Source organism: Ictidomys tridecemlineatus, chromosome 2 (assembly GCF_052094955.1).
Source record: "Ictidomys tridecemlineatus isolate mIctTri1 chromosome 2, mIctTri1.hap1, whole genome shotgun sequence".
In the NCBI taxonomy this organism is placed as follows: domain Eukaryota; kingdom Metazoa; phylum Chordata; class Mammalia; order Rodentia; family Sciuridae; genus Ictidomys; species Ictidomys tridecemlineatus.
This window is the reverse complement of record NC_135478.1, coordinates 183584483-183599489: the sequence shown is the minus strand read 5'-3', so window position 1 is coordinate 183599489 and position 15007 is coordinate 183584483. Positions and strand designations below refer to the sequence as shown.

General features: G+C 36.3%; 1 protein-coding gene across 9 annotated transcripts in view; it reads right to left on the bottom strand.

The window, feature by feature from the left end:
• Positions 1–15007, bottom strand: part of Cadps2 (calcium dependent secretion activator 2) — a 494758-nt gene that overhangs the window by 371967 nt on the left and 107784 nt on the right. The gene's annotated exons all lie outside the window — the stretch shown is intronic.

Below are 15007 nucleotides of genomic sequence, written 5' to 3'. Positions count from 1 at the left end.
AAGCATTGTACTGTTGCTTAACTATTTCATTTTGGAAATAATACACCTCAAAATACATAACAGCAAAGGAGCGATCCTTCCATTTCATTCGATCCTGATCAGGCTTTATTAAAGAACTCAGACCAGTTCTGGAATCTATGGAAATGTGAAGCATTTGGAAACATGCTGAGGATAAAATGATTAAAGGATTAGAAAAGCTAAACAAAACTGGTATGACTTGGCTTCAGAAAAGAAAGCTGATGTGAAATAAGTTTAAATCTGTTCAAAAGGCTTATTAAAATGCCATTCTGATATAAGGGAGAAAAGCTCTTTCAAAACACGGATTTTATTTTGGAGTCTAACAAACAAGATAGTTTGTAAAGAAATGGTTGCTGGTAGTAACAAACTGATAAAGAAGTGTCCCATTTTACCCAGGTGTTTTTTTTTTGGGGGGGGAACCCCTCTTGCTCTGGGTAGTGAAGAGAGAAGACCATTCCATTTATTTACCAAGGTTATTTGAGGGGAAGCTAAACCAAGCCGAAATGCAGGAACATCACCATTATGTTACAATATCTATTTCTACAGTAAGAAGAAAATGAAAGCAGGGACCCTTTGTATGTGTACTTTACAAGGAAAACTAAGCCCATGTCTTTAGCAATGGAAGCATAGTTCACAAAAGGGACCAGATGGACTGGGACAGCAACTGCTGAGAATGAGGCAGCTGAGAGCATTTTGTTTCCAAGCCCTGGGAATCACTGAGAAGGGCTTCACCTGGCAAGGCAAGTGTCTGGGTAAAATAATGGAACTTAAATAATTATCAGCATTTAAGTTCAGTTGTTGTAACTGTGTTACATTTTAGTAAGTATGATGTGAAAAATTCATGGATATGAATTTTAAAAAGGAGATTTGAGCAAATCCACCTTCTTGAAAAGTCCAACAAAACTGGTATATTTCACAAACATGCCAGAGGCACCTGGCTGAATATTAGGCTTCAGCTTTTATAAATAACAGATATTAGAGTTACATTTAAGACATAAAATGGCATCAAATATTATGTAATATAGAGTCAATAAATGGGTACTTTATTTGTATAGAGAAGAAATCCATATATCCACATATGCAAGATAGGGACAGAGAAGGGACATTAAATTAAAATATAGTACTGAGCATAATAGTCAGAAAGCAATTCCTAAAAGCTATTTGCATTGTCAAAACAAACTTTATAATACACCAAAAGACAGAGACTGATAGAGGAGACTCAAGAAATAGACCCAAAGATAATAAAAATGTTCTATAAAATGCCTATAGAATATCTCAAAATAGTAAATGATGGTCCATTCAAAGAATGGCATTAGAATGACCAGGCAGTTGACCAGAAGGAAAAATAAATTGCACTATAACTCAAGTATGGATTGATTAAAACTTAACTTATAAAAATAGAATAAAGGAACTAAAAGAAAACATGAGTGTTTCTCTACTAATAACTGCAAATCTATAAGTCCATAAGCAAAGAAAGCTGCAGAAAGTATATCACCTGAATACAGATATAAAACCCCTCAATAGAATATTAGAAAACTGAATCAAATAGTGTATAAAATTAACTACATATCATAACCATTTATGATTGATCCTAAGTATGCAAGAGTGGTTCAATATTCAAAAATTCATTTACATAAGCCAGCATTCATTAACAAGCTAAAGGGGGGGGAAATCACATGATCATATCAATAGATATAGAAAAAGCATTTGGTAAAGTCCAGCATTCATTCATGATAAAAACTACCAGCAAAGTAGGAAGGGAAAGTAACTTCCTCAACTTGATTGACGGACAACATGTATAAAACCCTACATCATACATAATGTGAGAAATGTGAAGCTTTCCCATTCAGATCAGGAATGAGGCATGGATATCCTCTCTTATCACTGATTTTCAAAAAAAAAAATAATAAAAGTCCTCACTAGTGCAATAAGATCAGAAAAGTAAATGAAATATATATTATATATGTTAGAAGGGAGGAAATAAAGCTTCCTTTATAGATGACATGAAATCTTTGTAGAAAGTCCAAAAATATCCACAAAAGGTTCCTAAAACTAAAGAGCAATACACAAAGTTAATAATAAAAATGTCTATCTGATATGTGAGGGGTAAAGATTTGCTCCCAAGATGTAGGCTATCTATTCACCTCACAGATTGTTTCTTTTGCTGAGAAGAAACTTTTTATGAGTCCATCCCATTTATTGACTCTTGGTTTTTAATTCTTGCACCAAAGGAGTCTTATTAAGGAAGTTGGGGCCTAATGCCACATGATGGAGATCAGGACCTACTTTTTCTTCTATTATACACAGGGTCTATGGTTTTATTCCTAGGCCCTTGATCCATTTTGAGTTGAGTTTTGTGCATGGTGAAAGATAGGAGGGACTTAATTTCATTTTGTTGCATATGGATTTCCAGTTTTCCCAGCACTATTTGTTGAAGAGGCTATCTTTTCTCCAATGCATGTTTTTGGCACCTTTGTCTAATATAAGATAATTGTAATTTTGTGGGTTAGTCTCTACGTCCTCTATTCTGTACCACTGGTTTACCAGTCCGTTTTGGTGCCAAAACCATGCTGTTTTTGTTACTGTTGCTCTTTAGTATAGTTTAAGGTCTGGTATAGTGATGCCACCTGCTTCACCATTCCTGCTAAGGACTGCTTTGGCTATTCTGGGTCTCTTATTTTTCCAGATAAAGTTCATGACTGCTTTTTCTATTTCTATGAGGAATGTCATTGGGATTTTGATCAGAATTGCATTGACTCAGTATAGTGCTTTTGGTAGTATGGTAATTTTGATAATATTAATTCTGCCTGTCCAAGAGCAAGGTAGATCTTTCCATCTTCTAAGGTCTTCTTTGATTTCTTTCTTTAGGGTTCTATAATTTTCATTATATAGATCTTTCACCTCTTTCATTAAGTTGATTCCCAAGTTTTTTGTTTGTTTACTTTGTTTTTGTTTTTGAGGCTATTGTAAATGGGGTAGTTTTCCCCTGTTTCCCTTTTGAAGGATTTGTCACTGATACACAGAAATGCATTTTATTTATGGGTGTTGATTTTATACCTGCTACTTTGCTGAATTCATTTACTAGTTCTAGAAATTTTCTGGTGGAACTTTTAGGGTCTTCTCGGTGTAGAATCATATCAACAGCAAATACTTTCCTATGCAACAGCAAAGAACAACTGGGATTTAAAATTAACTGGGATTTAAAATTCAGTAAGATTTCCATCAACACCCCCAAATATAAAATACCTTAGTATAAATCTAACAAAACATGCATAAAATCTATATAAGGAAAAATACAAAATTGATAAAAATCAAAGCACTAATTAAATGACAAGATGCTTCATGTTCATACACAGGCAAACTCAATATTATCAAGTTGTCAAATTCTCCCACATTTGATCTACAGACTCAATGCAATCTTAATAAAAATTTCAGAAAATTATTTTCTGAATATTTACAAGCTGACTCTAAGTTTAATACAAAAAGGTAAAAAAAAAAAAAAAAACCACTGTAATGTTGAAGAAAAAGAACTTGGCAACTGACAGTACCCTACTTCGATATTTAAGGCTACACTGACCCAGACAGTGAGGAATGGGTGAAAGAATTAAAAAAATGACAAAATCATAGAATTTGGAGGGAAATGTATGGCATTAGAGCAGATTATGCTAAGTGAAGCCAGCCAATCCCTAAAAAACAAATGCCAAATGTCTTCTTTGATATAAGGAGAGTAACTAAGAACAGAGTAGGGAGGAAGAGCATGAGAAGAAGATTAACATTAAACAGGGATGAGAGGTGGGAGGGAAAGCGAGAGAGAAGGGAAATTGCATGGAAATGGAAGGAGACCCTCAGGGTTATACAAAATTACATACAAGAGGAAGTGAGGGGAAAGGGAAAAATAATACAAGGGGGAGAAATGAATTACAGTAGAGGGGGTAGAGAGAGAAGAGGGGAGGGGAGGGAGGGGAAGGGGGATAGTAGAGGACAGGAAAGGCAGCAGAATACAACAGACACTAGTATGGCAATATGTAAATTAATGGAAGTGTAACTGATGAGATTCTGCAATCTGTATACAGGGTAAAAATGGGAGTTCATAACCCACTTGAATTAAAGTGTGAAATATGATATATCAAGAACTATGTAATGTTTTGAACAACCAACAATTAAAAAAAAAGAATAAGCCAACAGGTCAATGGAACAAATAGAGAGTCCAGAAATAGAGCCATGTAAATACAATCAACTGATCTATCACAAAAGATAAAAGACAACAAATGGAGAGAAGAGTTTTTTCAACAACTGAACATTTATGTGCAAAAACAAAGAAATAAATTTAGACACACATTCCCTATAGAAATTAACTCAAAATGGATCATTGTCCCAAATGCAAAATGCAAAATTATAAAAATCATAGAAGATAACAAAAAACAAAATCTAGATAGCCTTTGGTTTGGTGATGATGACTTTCTAGATACAACACCAAAGGCAAGATTCTTGAAGAAAATAATATCTTGTTTTAAAAATAACTAAAGTTAAAGTTAAAACTTTCTAAAGTTAAAATTTTTCTGCTCTGTGAAATGCACTGTCAAAAGAATGAGAAGACAAACAACAGACTGTGAGAAAATACTTTTAAAAGATTAATCTGAAGCTGGGTGTAGTGGTATATGCCTGTAATCCAAGAGACTTAGAAGGCTGAAGCAGGAAAATATCAAATTTGAGGTCAGCCTCAGCAACTTAGTGAGACTGCCTCAATGTAAGAAATAAAAAAGACTGGGCTATAGCTCAGTGGCAAAGTACCCCTGGGTTCGATCCCCAGTACCAAAAATAAAATGGATCTGATAAGAACTGTTCAAATTATACAAAGAACTGTGAAAACTCAACAATAAGAAAATGAAAAAAAAAACAGATTTAAAAATGAGCCAAAGTCCTAACAACACACCTCAACAAAGATGATACAGAGATGGGCAAACAAACATATGAAAAGATGCTCTGCATCATAAGCCATTTGGGAAATGCAAATTAAAAAAATGAGATGCCACTGCACACCTATTAGAATGTATAAAATCCAGAACACTGACAACAGCTAATGCTGGCCAGGGATATGGAACAATAGGAACCCTCCTTCATTGCTACTGGGAAGGCAAAATGGCAAAGCTACTTTATAAACAATTTATCATATGATCCAGAAATTGCTATCCTTGGTAAATACACAAAAGAACTGAAAACTTTTGTCCACACAAATGTGAATGTTTACAAAAGCTTTATGAAGTCATTCAGTAGGTGGGTAGATAAACAAAGTATGGTACAACCAGACAATGAAAATTATTCAGCACTAAAAAGAAATGAGCTACTAAGCCGTGGAAAGACATGAAGGAAAGTTAAACGCATGTTACTAAGTTGGAGAAGTCATTCTGAAAAGACCATCTACTGTATGATTCCAACTATGTAACATTCTGGAAAAGGCAAAATGGTAGAGACAGTGACAAGCTTAGTGGTTGCCTGGGGATTAGGGAGGGAGGGAGGGATGAACTGGAAAAACAAAGAGGATTCTTAGGGCAGTGAAACTACTCTAGTGACATGATAATGATGGATACATGTCATGAGAAATTTTTCCAAACCTACAGAAGGTATAACATCAAGAGTGAACCCTATAAGCTATGGACTCTGTGTGATAATGATGTTTCAACATATCATCTGGGGTTTTATTTCATTGCTATTCATTTATTTGTTTGCTATTGGGACTTGAACCCCAGGGCAATTCACCATCCCCCCACTACCTGTTTTAACAAGTGTGCCACTCTGGTGGGGGATGTTGAAAATAGGATAAGCTTTGCAAGTGTGAGAGCAAGAAATACATGCAAAATTTACCTTCCACTCTTGGTCAATGTCATTGTGAATCCCCAAATGCTCTAAAATAAACTTTATTAAAGGCTCCAAAGGTCATTAATTTGGTTACATGAAGAATACTTCATAATGGTCTTTGATAGCCAAAAATGTAAACTAATATTTATAAATCAGGAACAAATTGTGCTATCTATACAAGATATACTATTACTTGCATGAAAGGATGTGAAAGCTCTCTATATACAGATATGAAAATATTTTCAAAATATCCTGGGAAGAAAGCAATTTAAAGAACAATGAGTACAATAATGTAGCACTCAGATATAAAATGGGTACAATGAGAATACTTATGTGAATTTGCATCCAAATGCAGTCAGAAACTATGAAAGGAAGGCTTCAGGAAATGAATAGTTCAAAAATAAGGGAAAAGATTTTTCAACCTACACTGCTTTATTTATTTTGGGTTTTAAATCACAATCTACTCAAGTGTTTGTTTAGATTTAGAATAAACTATAATAGCAACTTGCATATCTTTAAACTGAAAACAGTTATGTCAAAGTTGTTTAAAAATAATTTAAGTCAGCAGGGTGCGGTGATGTACACCTGTATTCCCAGTGCTTGGGAGGCTAAGGCAGAAGGATCACAAGTTCAAAGTCAACCTCAGCAACTTAGCAAGGCCCTAAGCAACTTAGCGAGACCCTATCTCAAAATAAAATATAAAAAGGGCTGGGACGTAGCTCAGTGATTAATCGCCTCTGGGTTTAATCCCCTGCAAAATAATAATAATAATTATAATAATAATTATAATTATAATTATTATTATAATTATTATTATTGTATTATTAATATTTATTAATGTTATTTAAGTCTATACTGCATGGAAAGTAGACAACAGACTGGTTAACTTTTCATTTCTTCTTTCAGGTAGAAGACTTCAAATTTTCTGTATTCTTTAACATTTCAAGCATGAGGATTTCAAAGAAACTTAAACCAAGAGAGTCATAAAAAAGAACCAAAGTAATCACTCTGTTCAACATCCTATTCAATACGCTAATCTTTATAAAATCTATTCCAACTGATCTCTCAAACCCCATTTAAGCCTACCCCTCACACATAAACATTCACATACTTCACCTGTATTACCTCAAAGAAACTGTCAAATTTGGACAGTTATAAAAAGTTGAAGTTGTCTAATACTAGCTATCCCTAGCTCTGTACTATCTAAGATAAAACAGAATAAATGTCACTTATTTTCTTTAGCATAGCAGTTCAAGAATCTGAATTTGAGTACTGGCTTATCTACAGGTCTTCTCCTTTGTAGAATAAATTCACCTATTTTCCCCTAATATCCTGAGTACACTCCTAAGGATACACTCTGGGCTGTCCATAAAATGAGCATGTTAAATAAAATGAAGCACATGAAAACACTTTGAAGGCTCTAAGGAAATGAAACTCACAATGGTAGTGTCCCCTTTAAAGGTACTGGTAGAGTGATCACAATTCCCTAGGATAGTGCGGCCAACACAGAAATAAGGGGGAGGATGACTTCCCACACCGTAAGCACTCTATTAATCCAAACTAAAAACCAATTAACTCTTCTTGGCAGTCACATCAACTGACTCACACGGTGCTTATAATCAACAAAAACTTCTAAAACATTCTTACATGTTTTTCATTAAGCCATGCTTCATCTTGCTATATTTATTTGGTTCTGTGTTCCAGTTGATTATTTTTTTTTTTTGTCTTAGAATTCTGATTCTTTCATTCCATGAATGCAAAGCTCTGTTAGCTTTGTTACATCCACTAATATAATAAAGTATTATCCACAGAATTTATCCAAATCATTATAAAAATATTTATCAGATGAGGAATAATTCAGGAATCCGGAGTCCTGCCATCACATGCACTATTCCAGTTGTTATTGCAACTAACAATTTTAGGGGCAGTTCATTTTGTTCTTATTCACCCTAAGTTTTTAGTTTAGCTCATATTTGTGTTAGACTACTGTATTTAACAAGGAATGTATATTTTTCAAATATGAAGAAATAAATTGACCAACAGAAATTGTGTAATGAGAATTTTAGAAAAACCTTTTCTATAAACTAAACTGTAGAAATTTAACTAGAACATAAATACCCTGGAAACTATCTAAATACAACCAAGAGATCAGCCTTAAAACAAGAATATTTCAAGTCCTGATATAACAAAATTTTATAAAGCCAAAATAACCTATAAATCCATATAACTTTTCTATAATAACGACCACAAGAAAAACACTTAGGTTTCAGAATACAGAGGTGTTTTACATTTCCTCGGTTTTTTTCCCCCACGTTCAAATTACATTCTAGCTTTTGCATTCTAAATTGTGGATCAACTGAAGAAGTAGGCCAGGACTTCTGCTCCAGCAGAAGCAGAAGTGGACTGGCTGGTCCACAGAGCCAATGCTGTGTGGAACCTGCTCTGCCTGCATCTCCATCTGTGGCTCCACACTGGCCACAGCAGCTGCCAGGCATCCTGGTGAGCGAACATAGTCACTTCGAGATTCCACAGCCAAGTAGCAAATGACTTGGGGAAGGCATATGTCCAGGAATGGAACTTGGGTGCGTATTTTCCTCAGACCCATCAAATAGAGGTAGAATGAGATTTTTCAGGGAGGTAAGAAACTTTACTCTAGACACAGACACTCACTTGTTCAAATGCACAAAGCCATCGCTGCAGAGCTGCTAATTAGATACAGTGAAATGTATTGGCAGAAAAAGACCAAAGGGTAGGTGTTATTTTCTTTCCCCCTTCCCATCAACACTCTGTCAAAACATCTACATCAAACTACTGGAGTAAAATTATCAGCACCTTCCATGTTTCTAAATCAATAGAGTACCTCAAACAGTGACAGAACAATGACAGAGAGGCAGAAACCTCTCCTCATGACAAGCACTGTGAGTAGCACTAGTATTATTCATGCCTTTTTTTTGAGAGAGAGAGAAAGAGAGAATTTTTTAATATTTATTTTTAGTTTTTTTTCCCGGTGGACACATCATCTTTATTTTTTTATTTTTATGTGGTGCTGAGGATCGAACCCAGCACCCTACACATTCGAGTGTGCTACTGCTTGAGCCACATCCCCAGCCCCTCTTGCCTTCTTTCATAAGCACAGACACAGGGTGTGCATCCCTAATCTGAAAATCCCAAACCCCAAATCCTTCAGATTTGGAAGGATTGGGGATTCATATTAGGGATGCTCAACCTATAAAGTCTAAACAAGTATTCCAAAATCTTGTCCCTCCCCCAAATCTGACATTTGAAACACTTCTGATCTCAAGCATATCAGATCAGGATACTCCATCTATACTTGGGCAGTGAATAAGACTACAAGTATCAGGCTCCTTTGACCATATATAACCAAGTAGCTAAGTTATGGTGAATGAGATGAGAGGAAACGTATACAGGTTCTCTGGGAAATCCTAAGAGGTGGGTGAGGTCCATTTTTTTGTGTGTCCTCCTCTTTTCTCTTTTCCTGCTGGCTAGAATTGGATATGCCAGCTGGAGCTGTCACCTTGACCATCAAGATGGTGGGGTAGCAAGACAAAAACAGCCAGAGACCACATGATGTGGAGCAGCATAGCCACCCTGGAACACCCACCTCCTAACTTTGCATTATGTGAGCAATAACCTCCACAGGTACAGACTACTCTTATTTGAGCTTTACTGGTTATGTGTAATAACTGGTAATAAGGTACTAAATCCTTACCCATCAAAAACACAGTGAGGTACCCAAACAGAGAGAAAATGCCATAGTACTATGCCAGCCTCGTAGTTGTTGGTGAAGTTTATCTTAATTTATTCTAAAATAAAATATTCTTCCCATTTGTTTTTTTTTCATCTGAAAAGCTCCTTATTTAATAAACCTGCCCCAATGAGCAGTGAGCACCTGAGCCTAAGTGCCTGCGGTAGACAGAAAATAACATTATTTTGGCAGACTGAATTCTATTATCCCACAATATTGAGAGGAAGATTAAAAATCCCCAAATGTGCAATACTGCTTTAACATATTTTATAATAAAATGTATGCTAAGCGACGAGTACATAACAGCAAAATCCTATTGCATGGTGGACAAGCGAGCCCCCAGGCTAGGCTCATTCAGCTGCCAAGTGAACCTTTTCCATCCACATTCTTATTGTTCTCCCTGTCGAATTCAAACCTTAGCAAAATTGCATCTATTATGGTGCTGTCTTGTGGGGAGCAGCCGTGAATTCTAAACTGTTAATGTTAAATCCGTGAATGCTCCCAGTTTCTCTACCATGCTTTACTTGGCACATTCCATACATCTCAGTATTCTTTTTCTTCTTGCTGAATTATAACCAATAAAAATACACATTTGACACCAATTTATAGATACTGTAAAATGATTACCAGAATTAAGATAGTAAACATGTCTATCAACTCAGTTATGTTGTGCATTGAGAACACTTAAGATCTACTTAACAAATTTCAAGTGTAAAAAATAGCAACCATACTGTTCATCTGATCTTCAGAACTTTTTTATTCTGTTTAATGAAAATTTGGTACTTTTTGTTTTTTGTTGCCAGAGATTGAACCCAAAGAGGTTAAATCACTGAGCTCACATGGCACATCCCCTGCCCTTTTTATTTTGAGACAAGGCTTCACTAAGTTGCTTAAGACCTTGCTAAGTTGCTGAGGCTGGCCTCATACTTGCTATCCTCCTGCCTCAGCATCCCAAGTACCTGGGTTAACAGATGCGCTCCACTGCTCCCAGCCTTGAAATCTGGTAATCGTGGACATTAGGCCTCATTAATGTTTCTAAAACTCCTAAAGATCATTGTTACAAATAATGAAATTAAGCTAAAACATCTTGCCTCAACTTGCAAGAATAGGGTATGAACCAGTATCCTAAAGCTTACATGCCTTCCAATTGCCATATTATTCTCTGTTTAGCTCACAGCCACTGACTTTTCCTGGAAAAAAGTGTCTATTACCATTCAATGAATTGTATAGGGCAATGTGTATTTATTTAATATTTAAGGACCCTCTCCATTGAAAGCTGCTTTAGGATAAGAACTTGGTTTTAACTTGCTGCTTTAACCCTGCACCAGAACAATGCTTAGCATACAGAATATTCAATGTGTGTGAACAAATATCAGTTGGCTACTCTGAAACTAGTCCTATTTCCTACTAGAATGGCCAGGCCACATCCTCTATTCTTAAAGTGACCACCCCCACAGAAAAGCCAGTGTGTATTGTGCAATTACAAGAATTCTAGATGGCCTTAATCTCAACAATGGATCAGAAAGCAACCTATCAAATATAGCTTATTTCATTAATTAGTAGAGTCATTTATTACTAATGGGACAGTGGCGTCCTTAAGGGGTCTCTATAGTCAGTCCGCTAATGTTTGTATACAGGATCCCCACAAGTTTTGTATGGTCTTACGTGGATCCCTTAACCTCAATGCCTCAAATCTTTCTATATAATAAGACAGTAATAATGCACATCTAACAGGGTATTCTATGAAATGAGATGCTAAAATGTTTTAACATATATGAAATGTTTCATAAACTGTTATTTTAGAAATGCATGGTTATTTTACTTCAGCAATTGTAAAACCAGACAAAAATTAATATTAAAATGGATGCTAAGGAACAATTAACAATGGATGGGTTCCCGGCCACAATGTCCAGGAGTCATGAGCTACACCTGGCCACTCAGCACTTGAAATGTGGCTAGTCCAAGTTGATGTGCTCTAAGCCTAAAATACATTTTAGATTCAAATACTCAGTCCAACAAAAAACATGAAATACATTGCTAATATCTTCATATTAGCTATACTTTGAGAAACATTTTCATGTATGGAGCAAAATAAATTATTAAAAAATATTCACCTCTTTCATGTCTTAATATGACTACTAGATATTTTTTTTAAAATTAATATGACATGATATTTCCAGTTGTCAGCACAAATATTGAGAAATGCATATGATATTCATGTGGCCCTAAAGACACAGATGACCCAGCCATGCTGCACCATGCAAAACAGTAAGGCCTCATTCACAGAGGCAAGCGTGGCCATACATAAGTTTGGGGCAAAGTGCTGAAGAGAAACTGAATAAGGGCCAAAATTCAATGCCTCATGATAGTCAACCTTCCATATCTACACCCACAATCAACCAACTACAGACAGAAAATATTCAGGAAAAAAATGTTTCTGCACTGAACACAGCTTTTTGTGTCATTATTCTCTAAATAACACAGTACAACTATTTCCATAGCATTTATATTACATTAGTTATTATAAGAAACCTAGAGATGATTTAAAGTATACAGGAGGATGTGCATAGGTTATATGCAAACACTAAGCCATTTTATATAAAAGATTTGGAGCACTGGTAGATTTTGGTACCCACATGGGTATCTTGGAGCCAACACCAGAAATAAAAGACAACTGTATTTGTTGATACTGATTCACTATCAAAGAGTAAAATAGGTATTATTACCCACCATCCTTTCCCCAAATGTTATGGACTAGAAAACAGACTGGAGGTTAAGATACAAAACCAATTTGATCACAGACCTAATACTCTTATGTAGGCCTCTACAAACCAAGTCCACAACTATTATTCTATCACTAAATTCCCCTGACCCCACTCACTGGCTATTTTTATTTGACCCGATGTCTTCAGTCAACTTCATTTTAGAAAAGATAATCTAGTTAAGTGCTGAAGAGTTACTCAACAGGACTCTCCAGGTCCCTGAACACAGTGATAAGTAAACAAAGAGAGAAAACTGGCAAGTCTCATTGGTCATTATCTTCCAAATATCTGCTTTCAGACCCTCTTGTTCACTGACAGCATGCATTTCACTCACCACTCTGAGAAGGAAAAGGATCATGAAAATAACCTTCCATGGTCCACACCAGTAATAAAAAAGCTCATTGAAAGTAAATGCAAACCTATTACCATAAATGGCAACCTGAGCAATTCTCCTGCAACTAGTAATTCAGAGATAACTGTGAAGATAGAAAGTTGAAAGAGAAACAGAAGCCTCCTGAGCCATGCTAAGAAGTTCTTATTGCAATCGAGTCATGTCCACTCCCCACCCAGTCAGCATTAAGGTCTGAAAAAAAATCAATGAGGTTACACAAACAAGCTTTCTTGAAGGTCTACTATGGAAGAAAACAGAAAATGGTATGACCACCGGCACATGCTGGGCCAAGTTACTGACCTGCAAAAGCAAACCTGAGTCTGTCATGAGCCATCAAAGTTTCTAGCCAATGCTTTCCTACAATTCATTCTAATGGTTTATGTCAAGGTATGCAATGAGAGGAATAACTTTTTACAACAGTAGGATTTCCTCTTAACCACCCCTAATATAATTGAACTACCAGTAATAATAGGTAACACTTTTTGAGCATTTATTACATACTCAGCACACTTCTAAGCTCTTTACATGGATTATTTCAATGTCTACAGCTCCCTGTGAGGTGGAGTTTCATTTTCCAAACGAGAAAGCTAACTTCACAAAATCTAGGAGCAGGGCTAGGTGCCAAGCTTTACCCAATGGCTACCCTTGGAGCTTCTTCTTGAATTCAAATCACATTCTCCACACAAAGGTCAATACACAGGACTCCCAAAGTCCAGCAAGTTGATCACATGATAAAGTCAGGATGAAGAAGTGAATAAACATCCCCTTCTTCCTCGTTTGCCTTCAAAACACAATCCCATCATGATGGTTCTTGCCTTTGTGCCTTTGTACACACTGTTCCCTCTTCCTGGAACCCTTTTCTTTAGAGTCTAACTCAAAACAAAACTGCAAACACTTTCCTTCCTCCGAATGCCCCCAAGATTAAATCATCTTATCCTTTGTGCCACTTTTGTACCTTGTACATACGTCTACCATTTGCTTTTGTGGCTTTCTCCTGACTAGGGTACAGATTCCTTAAACACGGATGCCAGTCATCTTTACACTCCCACACTAAGTACGATGTTTGCTAATATAAATTCCTCTATAGTAGAAGAAATTCCACCATTCACGATTACTTTCCTGGGTAGTATCTTGTCACAACCATTGAGCAAAGACTATTTCAGTATATTAGTGAGTGGGGAGGAGGGAGCAGACACAGTCTTAGAAAAGAATTCCAAGATAGCTTGTGTGTTGTCCAAATAATATGTTCATGACCAGACTCAGTGAGGTCTAAGGAGACAGCAAAGGATTTCTTGATTGAGCTGCAGCATGAGTAGCTCTGTTTTGCAGATGATGTTGTTCTCAGGCAGGAAGAACTTTGTGCCTCAGTACCATCTGGTATTTCATGGCAACCTTCCCTATGCTGAAGCCATATTTGCAAGAAACAGTGATTTTTATGTTCATCACAAAGTATTCTGAAAGACTCAGCAGCAGACAAATGCATGCCCATCCAAAAACTCAAACATGCTGACCAGCTCCATGCCACACAAGGGCCTTTTCCAGTAGGCAATACATGTTTTGAGAGTGACTATCAGAAGGAAAAAAAAAAACTATGCCACAAATTGGCTCTCCTTAGAAATGTTTGAAATTCTTGCTTTCTTTCTAAACTAGATATGTCACAGATGAGAAATAGCTGTCTGCAAAGGGAGAGAGGGAAGAAGAAGGGAAGAGGTTTTTAGCTCACCCTCTCAGTTGACCAACCTAGCAGCACTAGAATATCAATGAGGTGCATTTATTTATTTAATCACCCTGCTTTTGACTAGAAGTAACAGAAGTCGAAACCCAAAATACCTGTTAAACCAATTACATGGGTAAAGAGGTTACTATCACATATCTCAAGAAGTCCCAAAGGAAAGGAGTTCCAGAGTCAGTTAATTAAGCTGCTCGATGAAGTCATCAAGGAGCCAGGCCTTCTCTGTCTACATCCTCTCTGAGCTTGCTTTTGTCCTCACATTTACCACCTCTCCAAAAATCCACATCAACTTTGTGCAAAGCATCCTTGCACAACAAAGACTGAAGACAATCCTTTTCCTCTAAAAAAGAAAAAAAAAGACAACAACAATGATGAAAGAAAAGAGGTGAAAACTTTCCCAGAATCAACACATCCTCTATCTATGAGACTTGCCCTCACACATCAAGGGCCAGAACCATTCACATGTTCATCCCTAAAGAAAC